This window comes from Rattus norvegicus, chromosome 16 (assembly GCF_036323735.1).
Source record: "Rattus norvegicus strain BN/NHsdMcwi chromosome 16, GRCr8, whole genome shotgun sequence".
In the NCBI taxonomy this organism is placed as follows: domain Eukaryota; kingdom Metazoa; phylum Chordata; class Mammalia; order Rodentia; family Muridae; genus Rattus; species Rattus norvegicus.
In genome coordinates this window covers 86507544-86526580 of record NC_086034.1, presented here as the reverse complement: position 1 = coordinate 86526580, position 19037 = coordinate 86507544, and the positions used below count along the sequence as shown (strand labels likewise).

The following is a 19037-nucleotide window of genomic DNA, read 5'->3' as shown; positions in this document are numbered from 1 at the left end:
CTTGTAAATCAGTGTGTGAGCAATGTCTGATAATTCCCATAGGACGGCAGGCTTGGAAACAGTTGTTCTCAGAGTCTGTCTGTTCGGAAACACCGTCATCCCACATGACAACTGGTCACACCTCTGGCTTTTCAACCCAGACCAGTGACAGAATGCTTAGCATCTTTCCCCACTGTTCCGCTTATCAATGCTGATCTCCGAGAAAACCCAGCTTGCAGAAGGTGTGGGGAAGGGATGACAGCCGGCTCTATACATCCCTCACGGGGGTGAGGGGACAGGAATGGAGGCATATTGCTTTATTGTCAATGGTTATGATTGGTGGTCTGAAAATAAGCCATCGCAGGACTTTATAGAGCAATTGGAAAGAATCCATAAGCAAACAACCTGACTACATCCCTATGTACCCCACAGACATTTCATCCCTACACATGGTGCTGCAGGCGTCCCACGCCGAAGTCATCCATACAGCAACATTATCAGGACTCCTACTCGGCTTTAGCCCTTAATTTGTGAATTTTCAATGAGAACTTATGCTTTGGGGAGTTTATTGCCAGTAAATGTTCACTTGAGGATATACGTCTCAGATTATGTTATAATAAATTTAAATGTTTACTATTATTTAAATTTTCCTACAATCACTGCAAATTAAAACATCTTTCTTTTGCTTGCAGTAGTCTCTTCGGGGCTACTCATAAATAGGATAGAACAGTTTTGAATGATGGAGAAAAGAAAATAATCCATGGGAAACAAGAATGCTCACTGGGGTGTGCTGCTGAGGAACACATATACCTGCAGATTGAGTCTTGGTATCGCTCTGTGTGGATGTGGCGAGCCTTTATTTCCACTCAAGCCTGAGGGCACATGCAAGAAGTTCACTTACACTTCCTCCTGGAGCTTTTCTTGATTCCTTCCCATGACTTTAAATATTGCACACTCTCTACCACACATTGGAATTAATTATAAGGACATTCCAACCAATATGTTTATGGCAAATACTATGTATATCACACCTGTAACAGACATGACTCACGGTAAACACATAAAGTGGATTTTCACATTCCCGTAGAACTTGAAATGCTCTGGGCACCAGTAGTGGTTCTACCAGGAATATGTGCACTGCTCTAGACATGGAATTGGGATTCTGTGACCAGCCCTGTACCAGATCTGGGAACCTGCAGCAGTCACCCCCGAGTCAGCCTGCTCTTGCTATTGTCCCCAAGAATCGCCCAATATGTTTAGGACATAGGACATATTTCAAATAGCAAGAGATGTTCTGTGAGCATTACACAGGTCTGCAGGAGGTCGGGAGATACAGCCTTCTGGCATTGGTTGATTGTGACCTACTTTTCTCAGTCTTAGGCTTGGAAGTTGTTCACCCTCTTCCTTTACCCACTTCCGTTGCCATGACAAGCAGGGGAGCAAAGTAATGACTCCTTTTACAGAAAAAGACACACAGGTCTAATTCACCTATACAGGCAGACGGTCCTAGTGATGTGTGTCAGTTTGCACACATAGCCCCCTCAATTATAAGAAACTTCGCTTCCCTAGTTAATTATTTAAGGAGTTCAGAGAAAGGTAAGAGGTGGTAAGCAAGGCACCACCGTTTGCAAGCATACTATGCTAACTTCTCGGCTTAACATGGGAAGTCACAAAATAAGACAGACCCTGGAAAACAGGGAAGTGCCTAAATTAAAAGCATAGCAGATCAAACGTTCTCTAGAAATATTGAGTATTCCTCTAGGTTAATAAGTCCCATCACAGCAAGAAAACACAGTGGGTGTAAGCCTTTCACTTTCACCCCTGTGAATACTCTTAAATGCCCACATTTGGTTAACTTGTAACCTAGTGTGAGGTGAGTATCTCCAAGGCTACAGCAGCCTTGACAAACTCCCTCTCTTCCTTATATGCCGGTCCAGGCAGCCAGTGTGTGCTTAGGCTCTGAGGGAAGAGCCTGCTGTAACAATGTTTCTGAGTTTACCTCCCTGCCGCAATTTTATAGAATTTGTATCAGAATTCATCATACAGAAGATTTCCCTGGGGGTCAGTCATGTTCTTTAGTTTACCTAGATAAGTATTTTGAAAACAAAGTGACTCCCCCAGCCAAGGCAGGCCCAGAGGCCATAGAAGAGGGGTTGGAAAGAGCTGGAGGATGGGAAAGAGTGCCATGAACCACTGCTAATGAGATGTAACAAGGCCTTTGCTCACGGAAGACGCCGACCCAAGGGAGGGCCCCTCAACAGTCCACGGAGGATAGAAGAGGAACCTGCATGGACCACTCAGTCCTTCTTGGGGTACTGCTGACTGATGCAGTTGCTATGGGAAGAATGACATCCTCTGCTGTGGTGTAGACACTGAAGGAACAATCGGGAAGAAGACGGAATCAGACAGACAGCAGAGGGCAGCGGAAGGTGGCTATAATGTCATCATACTGCATGCATGCATAAAGCCACCAAAATGGTAAGTCAGTAAAAGCACACTTTAAGCATATTATGTTTTAAAGGAAAGGCTCTGCTTCATGCTCAGTTGATGGTGAATAGGACCAAAACCCAGAATACAACATTCTCAAAGAATTGGTAAAAAATTATGTTTTAAAATAACAAAATCACACATTAGTATTGACCTAAAATAGAAGTCTTTGCATGAGCTTGCTTAAAATGAAATATTTTTATGAGTAATTGCTCTGTATACTAATGAAACTAAACAATAGTCCACCCAAGCTCAGTAGAAGTACTGTGACCTCTGAAAGGAATGGGAGTCTCAGTGGGATGTCAATCTAAGGACACCATTGAAGTGATGTTATAGCATAAGTAGCTTCTGACATGCAAGTGGTGCCTGCCTCCCTCTACAGGAACAAATGTCGGCAGATACCTCAGGAAGACTTTTTCTGGTTTCTGAACCTCTTTGATATTTCAGTTCCTGTATGTTCTTGGTCCTGAGACCTACTGAGTATCTTAAAGGAAGGCCATCCTTAGGGAATTCCTGTGACATTCCACCATGAAATAAGAAAATCCATGTATCATCCATCTCAGATTAGAATTTAGTCAGAAGCCTGGAGCCAGATGCAGGGCAGGGTAAATGCACTCTGTTGTTTATGCAACCCCAGTGGTATTAAGCATTGTCATAAGGGATGCTGGTTCTCACACTGTGGTGCAGGGAAGCAGCTATGGGATGGTGACAGTGAAGGAGCTTCAGACTTAAACCATTCCAATCTTGGGTTTTCTTAGGAGTGCATGAGTGAGCTGGATAAGACATTCGAGCCTGGAGCCCCAGGTTTATCATGAAATATGGTTAACAGTTTCCTTGCGTGTGCATGGAGATGAACTATAATCTTATGTGTGTGTGAAGTGTTCACATTCATGATAACAGGAAACTTCACAACAGTAGCCTCTGGTGCTGGTGATGCATGCAAATCACATTTAAAGCTTCTAGAACTCAAAACATTCTAGAAGTTGATAATTCCCTTCCTTCTGTACGAGTCCTTCACTACATATAGAAGTCAGTGAATAGCCTGGTGAACTAAAACCCATCTGTGTGCCTGGAGAATCAATGACCACCACCCAAGGGGACCAACGAACATTTGGTAGAACAGACCTCCCGTCTATCAACTGAACAGTTTTTCAAAAGTAAAACTAACCAGCTGAGATCCCAGGAAACCCGAGCTAAGAATTTTCTCTAGCTGCATGTGCCCCAATGGAAGATGTCACCGACCCTCTATAATTCCTTGAGTCCCAGGAGAAGACATTTAGCAACAACCTTTGCTTTACTAAGTTTTAGCTTCCCATATGACAACTAGCAAACACACCCCAAAGCCAGCATGCTATTTCGAAAGATAAATAATGGGCATTTATGAATTCCAAGTGATCAGGAATATAACATGGTTTGATGAATAAAATAATTAATTTTCGGAGCATAGCCAAATGTTTTCTGCCAATATTTGAGATGTGGCAGCATGCCGATTTCTGCTGGCTTTGGAAAGTTATGCTGCCTTCCTCTCTCACCATCCAGGATTGATGCTGGAAAATAGGAAACCTTTCCTCTGAATCCCCATCTGAATGCACATGTTAATTCCCCTTTCCTTTTAGATTAAGCTGTGTGGAGGTAACAAGATCTATACCAATAACCCTTCCATAGAGTCACAATGATAAAATAAGTCTCACTGAAATGTTGTGTCACCATATAAAGATATTTAAGGATGAAGATGTTATTTGGACCCCATTGGAGGAATTAGAGAAAGGATTGAAGGAGCTGAAGAGGCTTGCAACCCAATAAGAACAACAATGCCAACCAACCAGAGCTCCCAGAGACTAAACCACTACCCAAAGACTATACATGGACAGACCCATGGGTCCAACTGCTTATGTAGTAGAGGATGGCCTTTTTGGACAACAATGGGAGGAAAAGCCTTTGGTCCTGCCAAGGTTGGATCCCCAGTAGAGGAATGTCAGGGCAGGGAGGAAGGAAGGGGGTTGGTTGGGGAGGGAACACTCTTATAGAAGAAGGGGAGGGAGATGGGATGAGGGCCTTATGTCCAGGAAACTGGGAAAGGGAACAACATTTGAAATGTAAATAAAAATATCCAAGAACAGAAAGAAGGAAGGAAGAAAGAAAGAAAGAAAGAAAGAAAGAAAGAAAGAAAAAAAGAAAGAAAGAAAGAAAATGTTCTTTGTGTATCTTGTATGTTCTTCATACAAAAATCTGTGGAGAAATAGTAAATATTGTCTGAACAGTTATATCCTAGATCTAAGCTTATTTCTCCCTTCCCAGCATCCCGTTAGGCACACAGGCTTTCTAGCATGTAAATCAAATATAAGTGTAACAAGCCTTTGGTATCTTCCAGCTCTCTGCCCACCTGCTTTTCCTGCCCACGAGTGAACATCATGGATCCTTCTTGGGCTCCTGGCTCTGTCATTAGTAATTTCCTCATCCTCTGACTTTCGTGCTCTTCTTAGAGAACTCATCATCACTCTAATTTTATCTAATCTGAGGTTAGTGTATATTAGCCTTACTCATCAAACTACAAGACAATAAATGGTAGGATAATAAACGTGCCCAGACAACTCAACTGAACTAACGTTGTTATGACGGGATGTGCAGAGAAATGGAATGTGATGGAAAAATTAAGGGGAGATGGCTCAGTTAGTAAAGAGCTTTATGCATGAGCCTCAGGTCGTGTCCAAATCCTGGCAACCTTGTTAAATATTGACTGGGGGTCATACATGTGCGTAGTTCCAGTAAGGGACAGTGCAGAAGGTGCGTAGTGCTCTGGTAAGAGACTGATGTTCTAGCTGAATTAATGAGTTGCAGGATCAGTGAGAGGCTTTTTTATAACAACTAATGTGGAGAACAACTCTGCGCCATCCAATATGGACCATGATTTCCACACGTATGCTCTCACACATCTAGTACAGGCATGCATGTGCACACACAGCACACACAGCACACACACACACACACACACACCCACTACTGATGAAAGTTGCAGTGTAATCATACACACACACACACGCACACACACACACTCACCTACACATGCAAATACATTCACACACACGTGCATGCACACACACTCATATACTCACACACACACACACACACACACACACACACAGTTGTGCTCTGTCTACAAGGAACACAGGCATATCTATAAAAAAGTGCCTTGGTGTTGAAGGCAGCAGTTTTTCTAGGTGACGAGATATTTCCTTACCGCTCACTGCTTGCTGAATCCCAGTTTGATCCTGTTGCTGCTGTTGTGAGTGGGTTTTCCTGACAATAAGCATCTGTAGTTCAGCAGGTGGGAATGAATGAGTCACCAGACAAAAGCAGCTACCATGGGGGAAAAGCCAACCAATAACCGGCAAAACTTGAGACCCAACCCATGGGAAAGAACCCATCTCTAACACAATGATACTCAGTTATGCTTGCAGACAGGAGTCTAGCATGGCTGTCCTCTGAGAGGCTTCACCCAACAGTTGACTCAGACAGACCCAGACACACACAGCCAAACAGTGGACAAACTTGGGAACTCTTATGGAAGAGTAGGAAGAAGGATATCACAAAGGGGATAGGAATTTTTATAGGAAGGCCAACAGAGTCGACTCACCTGGACCCTTGAGGCTCTCAGAGTCTGAACCACCAACCAAAGAACATACACAGGTTGGACCTAGGCCTCCCTACACATATGTAACAGATGTGCAGTTTGATTTTCATATGGGTCCTGACCAATTGGAGTGGGGACTGTTCCAAAAGCCTACACATGGGATATGTTCTCCTAGCTGGGCTGCCTCTGGCCTCAGTGGGAGAGGAATCACCCAGTATTGTGGAGACTTGAATGCAGGTGGGGAGGGGGGAATACCTGGGGGGAATACCTAGGTGGACTCCATTCGCTCAGAGGAGAAGGGGATGAGGGAGGGGGAGGGAAGGATTGTAAAAAGGGATGAGTGGGAGGAGGGCGGTGAGCTGGATGTAGAGTGAGTAAGTAAAAAGCATAAAATTAAATTTTAGAAAAGCAGCTCCCCCAGCCCTTGGTGCACTGTGGGAAGGTTCTCGGCAGAGCCTTGAGCAGAGGCACCGAGTGTGAAGCAAGAGTTCACACTCCCACTCTTGCTTCAGACGCTGTGTGAGGACACAGAGCTGGACAGTTAGGCTCTCCATTGCAATTCGGACGGGGTGCTCTGAATCTTAGCCACTTGTGTTACTTCTTTTGGTTCACACAGTGGTTCTCATGTTGGGGTGACCCCCCAAATATAAAATTATTTTCATTGCTACTTCATAACCGCAATGTTTCTACTGTTAGAAATTGTAATGCAAATATCTGTGTTTTCTGACGGGCTCAGGCGACCCCTGTGAAAGGGTTATTCGACCACCAAAGGGGTCAGAACCAGCAGGTCGAGAACCACTACATTAAGTTGTGAAAACGCAGCCCGGGGAATGGTTGAATAATCACAACTGGTTTCAGGAGTGAAGAGAAGGGAAAGGAAGACAAAAGGAAGTACCTGGGGTCAACCTCTCGTGGTCACCTCTCAGTTTAAAACCAAACAAAGCAATGGCAACAAGCAGTAGTTTTCTAGACTAAGATGAAGGGAATCCCACACAGAGGGGAATGTTAAGGCTAACTAGACCGTGAAGGTCTGGCTAAGCCCTGGAGCCCAGGCTAGACCTTGGACTTGTCTGTGTGTCCAGGTTCATATGTCTCCATAAAATTCCATGTTGTGTTCTATTTGCTTAACCATCTGAGGGCTACTATGACTCCCATGCTCTCCCTAATCTCTTAGGACATCATGGTCTCTGCAAACACTGTTGGCATCCGTGCCTTACTTGGCAGAGGCCAGTCGGTGCATTTGGTCTTGGCCGCAGTGCATATCAGCGTTTCATAGCCATCAGTAGTGATTTAGCAGTACCGTCAATGGTCACCACAACTAGCAACACAAGGACAACCCAAGTCACAAGTCATGGCTCTTTAGACACCGGGCAAGCATAACTGGTGAAATATCTTTTTTCAGTTTTCATACTATTATTGAAATGATTTTTATCCACTGAGATCAAATTAGCACCTGACAGACTCCATTTTAAAACAAATCAGTTTTAAAAGCATTAATGAGAAAGAAAATAGACCCTAGTGTTAAAGTGCAAAGTTCTTTGATAAGGACTGGCAATCATTTCAGTGGTTAGCATTTACTTTTGCTACCATTTGTTTTTTAATAGTGAGGATATTGATTGCTTCTGAGCAAAGCTGCTGGAGTAGAACCCTGGAGTTTATTTGGCAATCCTAACCTTTATTTAGTTTTATCATATAATCTTACATTAGTGATTTTCTGCGGGCCATATAGGCTAGAGTGGAAAAACATGCCTGTCTTCTGTATATTGTTGTTGCAGCTTTTTAAACACGAAATCAGTCACCTATAATTACTGCATATGATCAATAGCATAGCATTGAAGAGTCCCTTTGTTATGTAGCATTCTGTGCCAATCAGAAAGTTTTCACTTCTTTCTGTTTTCTCTGTGTGCTTCATGTATGTGCATATTCATGTGTGTGCAGGTATGCATGTGTGTTTATATGTATGTGTAGTCATGCCTGCGTGGGTGTGCATGTGCAGTGTGTGTGTCTGTGTACACCTGCCTATATGTGTATATGGCTGTGGTCCTGTGTGATTGTATGTGTGAGGTATGTATGTGATGCATATGTGTGCAGGTGCACTTGTCTAAGTGTATGTGTATGTGTGTATTTGTGTGTGTACATGTGTGTATGTGTGTATGTGTGTGTGTATTTGTGTGTGTGCCTGTGTGTGTTTGTATATGTGTGTGTATTTGTGTGTATTTGTGTATGTATGTGTGTGTGTTTGTGTGTGTGTGTATACATGTGTACATGTGTACGTGTGTGTGTGTGTGTGTGTGTGTGTGTGTCTGTATCTGTGTGTCTGTGTGTATGTCTGTGCATAGTCTGGACTTTGGGTCAGCTCTTATCATCTGTCTTCTCTACCTTGTTTTCTGAGACAGGTTGGAGACAGGCTCTCTACCTGAACCTGAGGTTCACTGGCTGTCCAGACTGGCTGGGAATCCATATCTCCAGGTCCCCATCCCTGGGGTCACAGGTGCAGGCTGCCGATCTCATTTGTATTTTTGTTATTGTTTGGATGTGTGTAGTAGGAATCAGAACTCAGGTCCCTGTGTTTATAGACCAGCCCTTGCTCACTGAGCCACCTTCCCAGCCACCTTCCTTCTCTTTCAATGTGGAGTTAGAACAGGACTTATGCAGGATTATGAAAAGAGGACAATATCCAGTCCCTTCACCCTAGTAAGAGCAAGCTTATAGGAAGCAACAAGGGCATGCACGATACAGCTCACTCCACACGGGGACCCAGCCCTGGAGCAGTCTGACCCTCAGGTATGCCGGCACTGTTCTCTCAGTTTGGAAAGTAATAAGATGAAAAACAAGACAGTGTTCATCATCTATCTCTTCCATTTAAATTAAATTGGGAAGTATTTTTAATTATCATTAGGGTCAGCACCATAGTCTTTTGACCACTAAAGGTCACAGAGAAAAGGTCACAGAAAGACTGGGTATGGTGGCAAGACTTAGCAAGCACAGGCAGGAGGATCAGTGTAAAACTGAACCAGCTCCGTATGATGTCTAGTCACCTTGGCTCCAGCCAGCAACGACTTGACAGCGTGCACAAAAGCAGCACCAACATCGCTTGATGCAGTGCAGATGATAAAGAAGACAAAGCTGATGAATAAAAAATGAGAAGTGAAGTCGAAAATCTTTCAAAAAGAGTCAAATGATTTCAAAAGAACCGTATATAATGTACAAAGAGAAATTATTGGTGATAAATGTTACGGTCAAAGAGCATGTTTGCTCGAAGGGAGCTTGAGTCAGACATGGCACAGACTGTCTGACCTGCTGACATTGACCTCGCAGAACCATCAGAGCATATGCTGACAAATATATATCTAATGCATCACTGGAGTGATGTCATTGGATGGGGGAGGCCGTTCTCACAGCATTAGAGTGACACCATTGGATGGGCTAGACCATGCTCACAGGATTGGAGTGATGCCATTGGATTGGCTAGGCTGAGCTCACTGCATTGGAGTGATGCCATTGGATGGGCCAGACTGAGCTCACTGCATTGGAGTGATGCCATTGGATGAGCTCGGCTGTGCTCACATCATTGGAATGACACCATCCAGATAAGCTAGGCCAGGCTCACGGTCTGTCAGCATCCGGGGGAACTAAGCTCTATCCTCTATATATCACAGCATACTCTATAAGTAACCTTCAGAAGTCCTCTTTAAGAAATGATGTTTGCTAGGAGTAAAGAAAATGTCACACATGTGTATGTAGACACATATGAAACCCTGCAGTATTTTATTGAAAATGATGGCCGAAGAATGGGAGTGTCCCATTAGGAACAGAAGTAAAATCCACAGACTAGGGGAAGGAATCATGAGATACAGATCATGAGCTCTCTGTGACTAGCGGTTTATTTTCCCCACTTGAAGCTATGAGAATGAAAATTTCAAATAATTTTTACTTAGGGAGATTACTGTTGAAATGCTTAAAATCCATATGAGATGTACTAAATTCCTTCAAATTGTTTGATCAATCCCTCTCCTTCAGATTCCTGAGCAAACATTAAGACAGTAACTATGTGTGACAGGCAAACTAAAATATTTACTGCAAATCACAAGTCTCCCAGGTGGTGCCCAGATGAACAGGTCACTTTTCTTCACCTGATGCTTTTAAAATTAGACAATACGCTGCATGCAGCTCTGGCCCAAGAACGGTTTTTGGTTTTTTTTTTTTTGTTTTTGTTTTTGTTTTGGTTTCTTTTATGTAGGTAAAGTATACTGTAAATCCCTTCTAGTCATCTTGAGTACCAGTGAAGACAAATCCCCCATGGAGGAATTAAAATGATTCCACTAGCAAATACGTGCTTTTTATGGAACATGAAGAAAAGAATGGTTAATTCTTTCTGTGGGACCATGGTAAGGAGAATGATCATATTAAGGTATATCTTTGAGAATCATTAAATGAGAGCTTTAGCAGCTGCGAATTCACCCACCATTCCATCTGTCCATCCATTCATCTGTCCATCCATCCATTCATCTGTCCATCCATCCATCCATTCATCCATCTATCCATCCATTCTTCAGTCCATCCATTCATCAGTCCATCCATCATCTATTCATCCATCATCTACCCATCTATCATCCATTCATCCATCATCCATCCATCATCCATCTACCCACCTTTCATCCATCCATCATCCATCCATCATCCATCTACCCATCTATCAGCCATCCATCATCTATCCATCCATTATCCATCTACCCATCTATCATCTATCCATTCATCATCCATCCATCTTTCATCCATCCATCATCCATCCATCCATCATCCATCCATCATCCATTCACCTATCTATCCGTTCATCCATCTGTATGTCCATCATTTGTTCACTCCTGTTGTCCTACACAATGCCAGGTGTACCACTGAGTCTCCTGTGTAACGTAAGTGGCACTCTGCCAATTAAAATACTACAAAGTAAAGTGGGTGTTAAGGCAAGTCCTGTACAATACTTACAGACTTGGTAACAGCACACTGAACAAGAAATTCCAAAGCTTCTTGCTTTTATTTTAGATTATCACTAAGCACATTCAGTAAGTCTAACAACTATTGAAACTTTCCGTAATAAAACAAAGACACGCCAGAAAGATCAACTGAAAAGAAACAGTAGAAAAGGCCCTCAGAGTGCTCCCCACTATAGACACAGGAATGTCTGAGGAATCCAAAATCAGAAGAGATAAGTCAGCCTGGGTCATGAATGAAACATATGACACAGACAGGGACTGAACATTTTTGTGGTCACACCATAACCTTTCAGAGATACTGAGCTTATTTCTGGCTTTCTTAGCTTATAATCTAAGTAGAACTCTCCACTGTAGGACATCATAAGCTCAGGAAGGAGGAGAGATCCTACACGGCCAAATTTGAAGTAATCTGATGAGAAATGTGTGCAGGAAATTTGATGGATGAGATTGCTGCCACAGAGGAAGAAGCCAAAGGTAAAGAGATCCGTTCTTTAGCTAATGGGTGGGAAGGTGAGAACAGAATGTTTTAGAAAAATCTTTGTATGGATAACGTTAAGAACTAGGATGGTACACTAAACCTCTCCTGATGGTGCACTACACCTCTCTCCTTGTGCTCACAGAAGCTCAATGTGCCCTGAAGCAAAGAAGAAAAACAAATAGTAGTTGATACTTGTAGTGTAGCTACACAGCTTTTATGACAAGGTCTGTCTTGGGGACACTGTGTACTGTGTTCTCGGGAGCTAATGCAAGATGCTGACTGAAAATAATTTCCACGTATTCCTCAGTATGATCCAGGGAACTGACTTTTAGGAAGGATACAGGTCCCTCTGCAGAACCCAAATCACCTTTCCTATTTATGTACCCCACTGTGTGGAACTTGGACTCAGCTAGCTTTTATTCTTCTACATGTCTTACCTCAATTACAACTCCTAGGGACTAATCATTCTACCTAGAAGTTATCCCTCTGGTTATTTCCTGAACAATCCATATAGTGTAAGCCTTAGGGATACAGATGTACAGGGCTGTGTGATTCATGGATGAATTCATACCTCTTAGCATAAGGTCTCGAATCAGGCACTTCTTTTAAAGGAAATGAAATGAGTGAATGGGTCAAGCCAGGAAGAATGGGCACCATGGAGAATCTGTCTGTATATCCTCACAGATTTCCCTCACGAACTATGGAAGTTCTTTGCCCCATTCTTTCTCTACTTAGACCATCTCTAGACACTACCTACACTAGAAGTTCCAGGGTGTTCTTCTTGAACAGTGTCAAGGTGAATTCAGCATGTAACTAGTATACTTGCTTTCCTCACTCCAAAGTCTTCTTTACATTCCCAAAGGAGGTGAGCTTCACCTTCCCAGAGCATGAAGCCATTCATTAGTACACATGCTTCCTTCTCCTGCCCCACAATTCCCCCAAATGCGACTTCCTTAGACTTCAAAAGAAATTTCATGCACTCAAGCTTTGTTTCCATCTTGTCTGCTGAAGAATGTCACCAGCAGTAAGGAAGCTCTACCAGTTAAAGTGCAGGATGCTCAGGTATTTGACAAAACCAGGTGAAGAAGAGCCCTGTAATGTGTGGATCTTGAGTGTCATCCAAAGCCCATGTGCTACAGGCTTTATTCACAGGGGGGCCTCGTTGAGAGGTTGTGGAACCCTGTGAGGGAGGGGTCTTGTGGTAGATTCTCATGTCATCTATGTTATGCCTTCTCAAAAGATGATGGGACACCATCTTTCTTCTTCTCCTGTTTCTCCACCAAGGAATGTTTTATTTTAGTCTACTATGCTCCAGCTATGTTGTAGGAAACATTCCAAAACTATGCAGGTAGACAAGCATGGACCCACAACCTGCAAAACAGTAAACCAAGAAACCCATGCAACCTGATCTTCTACATCTGAGGGCCTGAAGCCGATTAACATTAATGACATTTAAAGAAGCAACGTTTGTCCACAGAACAGGAAAGTCCTGCTTGGTTAGACAGGCTTATCAGGGATCAGGAGAGTGGAGGTCCGAGAGGCTCTTCTTGGGCATGCTACAATCCTACCAGCAACTTGACTGTTGTGACTGAACACTCTGGCAATGTAACAATGTCTTTAAAGGTAAACATGTGGTTAGAACAATTGATTGGTTCAATGTATAAAATGCATTATAACTGAGAAAGGGGATTAGGACCCTTGCAGAAGACTAATCTCAAAGTCTAAGTAGAAAATACTGATGGCCAGAATTAAGGGCATCACAGAGTGAACAGCAAAGTAAAGCAGAAAAGAAAATCACGGTGCACACAAGACTCAACCTGGTTGGCTGAGGTAAGAAACGGCCAATGAAAATGAAGTACAAGAAACTCATCAGAAGGAACTCTAAAGTCCACATACTGGGTTTTAGTTGAAAAGGGTTCTTACAAGCTGTTTAAATGCTCCAGGATGAGAGGCAGAGTGTCGTTTCCAAGAGGGGGAAGACACCCTACCTGCTCCCTGCATTTGAAATAATGCATTACAGGGAAGGTAAAGAAAACATGGTGGCTGATTGTAATTATTTCCACTGTTGTTAAGCACGGTGTCTGCTTTAAAAAATATAATTCCATGCCTTGACATAGACAAAATTATAACATATAAATTAGAAACTTACTCACCAAAAGATGAGAACAGTGTACTAATGTAAGCTAACTATTGAAGAGAGGAGGCAAGGGACACACAAGGGCATAGCTGACCTGTTCTAGAGTCTCCCAAGGCCAACTGTGGGGATGGGGAGGCTTGTTTCCTGGTGACCTTGAGACAACCTTGAGATTATAACTCTGTTTCCCATTATGTTTGACTCCAAGATACAGGCTAGATCAAGTTAAGAAACTCGCTTCTGGGAAAGGACAAATTCAATAAATTCTCATTTTAAATTCATGTGTAGCCTCTTATGACACAGTTTAATATGATTGTGTTTTCCATATCAAGAAAATTCACGTTTCAATGAGCAAAACCCTTAAGATGAAACTCAAGGATGACGGAGAATTGCTAAAAATATCTGCTGTTTACGTATTTTCCTCGTCTCACCCCGAACAGTCCTTGTCCCTAGACACCCTTGAATAAACAATTTAGCCCATAGCTTTTTGTCCTGCCCCATTTACACAATCTGTGCCACAAGCATGCTGGGACCAATATTACATCTAGTCAGAGGCCCTCATTAGACACAGTACAAGGGGCATTTTTCCTTCATATGCAGAGGGTGTTCTAAAGCATTAAGACCATGGGCTATAGCCAGGGAGCTTCCACTGAAGAAAGAAAAATCCTAGACATGGTCATGGTTTTTCCAGTACTTCTGTAGCAAGACTTTTCCTGTGTGTGCATCTGCAGGGGGAGCAATAGAATGAAAATCAGTGGGAGGAATGGCTCACAAGCATCCTCTGCTCTAAGCAGTCACTCTGTGTAATATTAGTGAGATGTCAGGCACCCCACACACATACTCAGTTTAACAAAAGTTCCTGAGACTAAGTAGATGACTTTTAAAAAAATCCATGGAAATCCTAACATACATCTCACACTGCTATTTCTGTCTTAGAGAGCATAACTCTGACCTGAACTCTCATTCCTTTTGTAGGAGGTTTCAACAGATAAATAACATAATCATAGTACAACATTTATTGTGACCTCTCTACATTCTGTGGCATAAGGAAAACTCAAATCGAGGGATTTCTTTCCTCACACACATCAGAGAAATAAGGTAGATCCAGGGCTTTTCGGAGATACCCAATAAGTACAGATGCCTGAGTGTGCATGCGTGTGCATATGTGTGCATGTGTGTGTGTGCATGTGCAAGCATGTGCATGTGTGCAAATGGAGGTAAATACATAATCTGTAGAAGGAAAAACTCAGGTTTCTTTGAAAGATACTCTAGAAAACATTCTATTATTGCATATGCTTTTTTCTACTGTTTGACACTATCCTGTTTCAGTGGTAGTTTTGTGACTATGGAATATTCTTGAGTTCTACAACTGCATGCTATTGTAGCACAAGCTATAGAACATTTATACTGCACAGGACCTTGACTGCTGAGAAACATCTGTATTTTTCAGCAGTTATTTTCTACATCCTTGCAAGAGTTACACTAAATTTAGAGTTCCTTTTCAATACTAACAGGAAAGGAAGACTTGGGTAAGGACATCTTTGAAAGGGGCCTTTTACTTGGATGTAAACAAGTGGATTAATTCCTGGGGTGTCTATTCTGTTCCAAAAACTCATGATGAGGAAAGGCTAGATCCCCCAGTAAAGGGTATTGAGGGTATTGGATATGTACATGCAGAAGAATTAAGATCAGACCTCCCTTTCACACCAGGTAAAAAAATTAATTCAAAATGTAAAGTAGCTAGAAGGAAACCCAGGCAGATGTTGTCTGGGATGGCATCCCAGGAATGTCCTTACTAGCAGACAGACCAGCAAAATCATGTTTGAAAGAAAGCTTCTGCACTGCAGAGGAGAAGATCTTGGGATAAAGAGACCCTGGAATGTGTTGAGGAAACCTTAGACAGAATGAAGCTATCCTACAGATGTAGTTTACAACATAGAGCTTGATACAGCAATATGTCATATTGCTGAAAATGGCTTAGAGATCAGATCAGAGATCCCCTTCTCAGCAAAAACGAGGAGGTGGTCACTCACATCAACTGATTTCATTTAATCATCACGTAACTTATCTCTGCCCAAATAGAACAGTGTGCACCCATTTTTATTGATCGAACATGCTTTAAGAGTGCTGGGAGAGAAGAAAAGGCCTTTCCAGTAAACACATCCGTATTTCATAACATGAGGCAGACTAAGTCTAAGCTCTGTTCTTTGTAGGTACTTGCCTGTCCTAAGGTAGAAATTGTTTCTCCCTTAATAGGTGTGGGAGAAGTCTACTGCAGAGACACCTACACAGCTCTGCTTGTGGTTATTCGAAACAAACAGCAATTATAATGAGACTAGATTTCTAACCAAAAGACAAGCAGATAAAGAAAACATGGTACAAATATCATGGGGCCTATATTGTGGTGTTTACAGAAAATGGATGTATATGAAGTACGGTAAGCTAGGCTAAAAGGGATATAGGCACAACTTTTCCCACATAAAGAGTCTGAGTTTAACTTTACACATAGAGGTATCTATAGGGGGGAGGGGGAGACTAAATGGGAGGGCAAGGGAGAATATATATGACACAAACGCAGAAGAGGAGAGGGTACTGGGGGAATACAGGGATCAGCAATCAGGACAGCAGTGTAAAGTATGGAGTCAGTGTGGGAGAACAAATAAGAACACTGTATCATGATACATATGTGTGGATGCATGCCAATGAAACAAAGCATATGTAGAATTATACATATGTGTGGATGCATGCCAATGAAACAAAGCATCTGTAGAATGATACATATGTGTAGATGCATGCCAATGAAACAAAGCATCTGTAGAATGATACATATGTATGAAAGTGATACATATGTTAATACATACTATGAAACACTGTATGCTAGCCAAAATAGTAACTTGTGAAATGGCCATGGATACTTGTGCAAAAACCCAAACCTATTGCAAAAAGCTCACAGTGAAAATAAAACATCTCAAATATCTAGCACCAAGACAGACTTGTCAATGCACCTGTGTGTGAGCTTGCTGTGTCCTTTGATGATGCCAGTAACTCAGGCACTTACAACCTATGTAGCCTGTGTCATCACGAGCTATAGGGTGGATGGGGAGGAGCCTGTGGACTGAGATCTAGAATGGTGCTTCTATGGTTGCTAGGGACAGACTGGGGTTACCCACATCAGCAGGTCCCACACACCTGGTTGTCCTCCAAGTTCTTGCTATTTATTTCCCTCTTAGAAGTTATCCATAGATAGAGTTCTGCCATGAATATGGCCCCCTTTTTAGAGAATAACACTTTAAAAGCGAAGTTTAACTAAGCCTTGTGACTTTTCAGTTTTCTTTATTCCAAGGTGTGCTGGTTTGAATAGGTATGGGCCCATTAGTCTCATGTGTTTGAAGGCTTAGCCAAAGGGAGTGGCACCATTAGGAGGTGTGGCTTTATTGGAGTAAATGTGGTCAGATTGGAGGAAGTGTGTCACTGTAGGGGCAAGCTTTGGGGTCAAATATGTTCACGCTACACCCAGTGTGGCAGTCTCCTCCTGCTGACTATGGATCAAGATATAGAACTCTCAGCTCCTTTTCCAGCACCGTGTCTGCCTGGACACCGCCATGCTTCCCTCCATGATGATAATAGACTAAACCTCTGAAACTGTAAGCCAGCCCAATTTAATATTTCCTTTTATAAGATTTTCCCTGGTCGTGGTGTCTCTTTACAGAATCAAAACCCTAACTAAGTCAGAGAAGAAGTATTCCCTGTGGGTGGGGGTCAAAAATACCTTGTCTTGGTTTATCTGTGATTTTTTTCTGGTAAACTGTGAACAAGGTAGTTCATAGGATAATTGTGTGGCCTGCCAGACACTCACTGGTCTGATCCCTAAAGGGTCAGGACTTGACTGAACAAGTGCTGGGCAATGGTGTTTGAGCTGTTTCTGTAGCTAAGGGTTTTCACATGTGTGTCTCCAGAGCAGTAGCCTAACTGTGAAGCGGTGTCCCTCCCTCCTTCTGGGCTCAAATAGGATATTATGTATTAAATCACACCGATAGGAACAAGGGCATGAAAACCCAGGCAAATCTTATAAATCATAGTCAATGGGTTTGTCCATAGGTAATTTTATATTTTCTACCAATTTGAGTTATATAAAGAAATTTCAAAATTTCAATGGCAGAATGTGAGGTTTTGAATACTTACTACATGCAAATAGCTGTTAAAGTTTCACTATATATATATACATATATATATAATTTGTTTACTACTATTATCCACAAATTAAATTATTAAATTCTAGGTAGATTCATTACTGGAAAATCTCCAGAGTGTATAGCACAATTTCATATGCAATCTAAGCTCTTAATAAATGTTTGTTAACTGACCTGCAAGCTAATTAATACTCATTAGTCAAGAATTATTTTTAATCATTAGCATAGAAAGCCCTCTGCTATTTAACTCAGTGTCTTGAATATTTAATCGAAGCAAGTGATAAGAATTAGAAATATTTAGCACATGAGGCTCCCCGACTAAATGCCGCAATAGGAAATTCACGCACACACCTCCTTTAATTCAATTATACTATTTGTTCTTTTACCCACTAAGGATGGGCTGGAAAGTGAAGAGCAAGACAAGAGAAGGAATCCAAGTGATTCCCAAAGCTCACTGGGAATTTACTGTGGCATTTTCCCTTCAGAGGAGAACCTTAGCCAAGGTACCCATCTCAACCGAGGAGCCTCAAGTCAGAGAAGTACAGAGACCATTTGCAATTGCTCCCGCAGGGGCATTTAAAACTCACAAGGGAACAGCTCTATTGATTTCATTTCACTTGATTCTCACCAACTTTCCTGAGACCAGGACTCCGTACTTGAGCCAGGAGAGAAATCACCTTGAGATGCCTCACTCCCTCCTCTTTATACTGTATTATTAAAATCTCACATTTTGCATGCATAGCCTTTCTTAATCAGATGCTAAATGTTCCACGTGTAAATGTAATATATCTCCAGAAAGTCAGTGATTCATCCTCAATGTGAAATAGTACTGTATCCACTTTTAAGTTGAAATTGATCGAAATGAAGAGAATGCTCTGCAGCCTTTCTGGTCCCATTTCAAGTGTTCTGTGGACACATGTGGTGGATAACAATCATGGCAGAGACATTCACTCTGAGGGTCAATTGTCTGCAGGCCATGAGAGCCTGGCTCACATGAGGATATCATCCTCTGAGGCTAGATAATTCAGGGAGACTGCAGGTTGTCAGTCATTGTCCAGCCTAAAGGAACCAGGGTCCTGAATATCACAAAGGGACTTAGATTATTTAACACATGACAAATCAGGCTGTATTTCATGATTTCTAT

The 19037-nt window shown here is 42.2% G+C and overlaps 1 protein-coding gene and 1 long non-coding RNA gene across 3 annotated transcripts in view; both read right to left on the bottom strand.

The window, feature by feature from the left end:
* The window catches only part of Nalf1 (NALCN channel auxiliary factor 1), a 522611-nt gene that overhangs the window by 411570 nt on the left and 92004 nt on the right, over window positions 1-19037 (bottom strand). The gene's annotated exons all lie outside the window — the stretch shown is intronic.
* Window positions 1-19037, bottom strand: part of LOC134482427 (uncharacterized) — a 203434-nt gene that overhangs the window by 133348 nt on the left and 51049 nt on the right. The window contains exon 2 of the long non-coding RNA XR_010058520.1: window positions 1-19037. This exon is cut by the window's left edge and continues 133348 nt beyond it; it is cut by the window's right edge and continues 26972 nt beyond it. This is a non-coding gene — a long non-coding RNA (uncharacterized LOC134482427).